Raw genomic sequence first — 4,515 nt, forward strand, 5'->3', positions numbered from 1 at the left:
CACTGACGAAGGGGAACAAGTTGAACCTATTGACCTTGAAGACTCTTAACTTTATAGGAATCTTTATTTTTTATCAAGTTGTCTTTTGTTTAAAAATTGTAATGTTTGGTAGAGCTTTTGAAATGTAATTCTATCCCTTAGTTTGAGTGTGTTGTTTGGTTGCAGCTTTAGAAAATTAATTCCACACTCACTTTTCAAAACATTCACTTTTCAATATTATATATCACATCACTCAATTCAAACTCTTTTTAAAGCTTATAACCAAACAAATTTTTCACACTCAAATCATAATTCAAAAACTCACAATCTCAAAATACAACTCTATTCTCAAATCATAATTCTAAAACTCTACCAAACACAATCAATATTTTTTATGAACGTATCACTACCGTATCCGTATCTTAGTTTTTCAAATTTTGCTGTATCGCCGTATCCGTATCATATCGTACTCATATCTTGTATCTGTTTTCGTGCTTCTTAGTAAAAAACTGATTAGGTATTATTTGCCTTTGTATGTTTAATGTGTGTGAGAGAGAAAGATACGAAGATCCATGGCTTGGTTCACCGAAAGCTAATTGTCGGTTTTCGGTGGCTGTGTGGGTGTGTGTTTGGTTGGGTTGTTTGGAATGTGCTACATAAGTGTATTTTTTGACTTTTTGGCTAAAAGAGTAAAGAAAAAAAAGATGTATATTTGGGATAATTTTTTGTCTTTCTCCGAAAAGATATGCAATAAAATATTGTAATAAAATCAAAATGACAATTCTACCTTTGTTCACTTTTTGACTTTTGGGTAGTTGAATTCAAAAGGTAAAATAATAATTTTTCTCTTTAGGCTTCCCCCACAAGCTTTTTCCAAACAGTATGGTCTTTTTGACTTTTTTAATAGTTTTTTAACTTTCGTTATTATTTGGAATTTTCTATATAAGTGTATTTTTTTTTTATCTTTTTGACTAAAAAGGTAAAGAAAAAAAAGATGTATGTTTGGGATAACTTTTTGACTTTTTACGAAAAAATGTATAACAAAATATTGTAGTAAAATCAAAATAAACATTCTACCCTTGTTGACTTTTTGACTTTTGGGTAGTTGAATTCAAAGGGCAAAATAACAAGTTTGCCCTCTAGACTCCCCAAGCTTTCCCTAAATAGTAGACTTTTTGACTTTCTTAATAATTTTTTGACTTTTTGACTTTTGTAAGTTATCCCAAACCAAAGTGTTTGACATAAACTATATAAGTGCACTTATTTGGGTTAAATCATCTCCTACTTTTCTGCGTATCGTTTCATAAAAAATCAAAAAGTATATTCATTTGGATCATCCCAAATACTAACAAAATTTATAAGTGTGCATTAAAAAATTATGTGTACTGAAATAAATAGGTGTGTAGAAATAAAAATTTTCTCATTTAAAAAGCCCATTGAAAATTTTCCAGCGATAGACCCATAGTGGGCCCAATAAACTCATAATGGACCGGACTGGACTTCATCAGTTCTCTAGCTAAAACCAATTATACTAAAATACCTTTTGTGACTAGAAATAAAAGTAGGCCCAAGTCAAAGAAAGCCTTACCAAAATCATCACATATCGAACTCCTGCTTTGTTACAAATCTCTTTTATTTTTTATTTTTCGATCGGGGGTACACAAAATGATTGAAATATAGAAACTGGGTTTATTCGATTCACATTAACAAAAATGTACACTCTGTTCGGTTGAATTTTTAAGGTCGTATATCTAAAAATAAAAAAATAAAAAAATAAAAAAATTATTTGGTATAAAAAATTAAAAAAGAAGGATTATTTTCATATAATTTTCTCTTTTTTGGTGCAAAGTAACTTTGAAAAATTTTAAAATATTATTTGATATTTATTTTAATCAAATTAGTTTTAATTTTTTTTTTAATTTAAAATTATCTAAAAACCTAATAGAACTAAGCTTGTGCATAGCCGTTGTTTGGCATAAGTTATGTTAATGTAAATTGTAAATTGTGTAAATTACCACACCACCAACTCCACCTACCATTTCCACTACCACCCACCACCTCCACTACCATCCACTACCACCACTCACCTACCTCACCTACTCCCAAATCCTCTCCTATATAATAGCTTGTAATATACAAAATATACACAACAATCTTGTAATACATCAATCAATAATACATCATTTATAACAACAATCAGATATCAATATCAATCAATAATACATTTATTTTAACATGGTATCAGAGCAGGTTTAGAACCTAATATTTTCGCTTCACCGGCGGGCGGCAACCTCACCTTAGCCGTCCGCCGGACCTCAACCTATTCCGCTTATTTTCTACACATACCTTCCGCTCTCCACAGCCGTACCTCTGCAAGAAGAGAAGCTTCGCTCCATCATTTCCTTCCACGAATCTTCTTCGTGGCTTTCACACATCTCTGCCTCTCTCTCTCTCTCCTCTCAATTTCTCAATACCAATCAATTTTGGGTAAGTAACCTTATCAGCCACCAAATCTTTCCCGGCAGTCTTCCCCAATTCTTGCGAGGACTTAGTAACATCGAGTATGTCATCCACAACCTGAAACAACAACCCAATACATCTCGCAAACTTTCTCAGCTTCTCAACTTGTTCATCAGACCCACCTCCCAAAATCGCCCCAAGAACCACAGACCCCTCCAATAAAGCCGCGGTCTTGTGGCGATGAATGAATTCAAGGTGTTCTAACCCAACATCAGAAATTCCTTCAGAACTTATATCAACCACTTGGCCAGCAACTAACCCTTCTGCTCCGATCGATTTCGCCAATTCACCGATCACTCGAACGATTTTCTCAGAAGACACATCTTTCGTAGCTGTTGCGATGTGCTCGAACGCGAATGCGAGAAGAGCATCGCCGGCCAAAACGGCGACGTCCTCGCCGAAGACCTTGTGGTTTGTGGGTTTTCCGCGGCGGAGATCGTCGTTGTCCATGCAAGGGAGGTCGTCGTGCATGAGAGACATGGTGTGGATCATCTTCACCGCGCACGCCGCCGGCATCGCCATGGACTGGTGGCCGCCGACGAGCTCGCAGGCGGCGATGCAGAGGACAGGGCGGATCCGCTTGCCGCCGATACTCTTCTTACTTGGGCTTACTACTGCCAGGGAAAGAGCATGGATGAGCTGAGGCAATCTCTGCTCTTCGCAACTCTGGAGCTAAAAACAACACGGCACTAGCTTTTGAAATCTATTTTTCACCCCTGCCCATGAACACCACCGACAGAGAGCACATGCATACACATGCTCATCATTCCACATTTTTGAACTGAATAGTGCTGGTGGGCCCTACCACTAGCCAAACCAATTTATAATCTTGATTTCTCACTTCTTTCCACCGAATTCCACTCAATTTGTCTCCACTTTGCATTTTTCTCTTTTTTTATTTCTTTTGCTTTTTTTTTTATCATGCCATCCACCTGAGTTTGTCCCTCTCTCTCCTACGTTTGCTTTCAAATTTAATTATTATTATTATTATTTTTTTTCCTTTCTTTATTTTCTTGTCTCAAAAAAAAAAAAAACAAAAAAAAAAAACAAAAACAAAAACAATTCTATTAATTACATCTCATTTTTCTGCTCAGTCTTGTACCTTCAAACCATTTAGATTTGTACAATACACTCATTTTATTTCTAGCGGGACTTCGCCCTGATCACCATTCTACACCAAAAAAAAAAAAAAAAAAAAAAAAAAACCCACACAACCACAACAAAACAACCACACCCACAGTGGGATTTTTCTTCTCTACTCTGCCGCAGGTCTCTTCTTTTTGCCTCCGTCCTGGGCAGTCCTTGACGGTGTTGCCTCCGTGTTTCCTTGTCCACCGAGCACGTTCACTCCCCCATACTCCTCCACTGCAGCATATGGCGGACCTCCAAATCAGAACATCACGGTGGCCTTCCGCTTCAACTCTTTGTTTTCCGCCTTCAGCACACTTATCTCTGCTCGCGCATCCTTATATATGCGTTGGAGCAGAGCCAGTTGGGTGTTTAAATGCTGCACCTCATTTGTCCTACTCTGCAGCCGGTTCGATAAGTTTGTGACCGCCGTCATGCTTTCCACACATGCCTTCAAAGTATACTGATTGGCCTCCACATCCGACTGCACTGCCATTCTTTGCTCCACAGACCGCATCGGAAAGTTCAACGGAGCAAACTCCGGGGCGCTTGGTTGAGGTTCCAGTGCCACCGCACCAGTTGTCTCTCTTGTTGACTCGTTGAGGTCGGGAAAGAGGGTGAGCAGTCCACGGGAAGACGAGGACGAGGCCATTTTCTCTCGCAACAGAGTGTTACAGACTCTCTCTCTCAGCACAACGAAGAGTTTTTCAGACTCTCTCTCTCAACACAACGAAGTTTTTTTCAGAGGTTTTTCGCAGCTTTTCTCTGCCTCAGCCTCAGCCTCCATCTTATCGCCGAGGCAGCCACGCGCATCGCGCGCCTCTTGCCACCAGCCGACAAATGGGCACGCAAGCCAAGGCGCCCACGTGCCTCGCCATCATGTCCGGC

The 4,515-nt window shown here is 38.7% G+C and overlaps 1 pseudogene across 1 annotated transcript; it reads right to left on the reverse strand.

Annotated features, from left to right (window-relative positions):
* Nucleotides 1-2,391: 2,391 nt before the first annotated feature.
* LOC145800392 (geranylgeranyl pyrophosphate synthase, chloroplastic pseudogene) lies at nucleotides 2,392-3,273 on the reverse strand (annotated as a pseudogene). The gene is made up of 2 exons (XR_014341458.1): nucleotides 3,256-3,273; nucleotides 2,392-3,171 (listed from the first exon to the last, which is right to left on the reverse strand). The product of XR_014341458.1 is annotated as a geranylgeranyl pyrophosphate synthase, chloroplastic pseudogene (transcript).
* Nucleotides 3,274-4,515: the final 1,242 nt, after the last annotated feature.

Source organism: Camellia sinensis, chromosome 10 (genome assembly GCF_055761805.1).
Source record: "Camellia sinensis isolate YWXY chromosome 10, ASM5576180v1, whole genome shotgun sequence".
Lineage (NCBI taxonomy): Eukaryota > Viridiplantae > Streptophyta > Magnoliopsida > Ericales > Theaceae > Camellia > Camellia sinensis.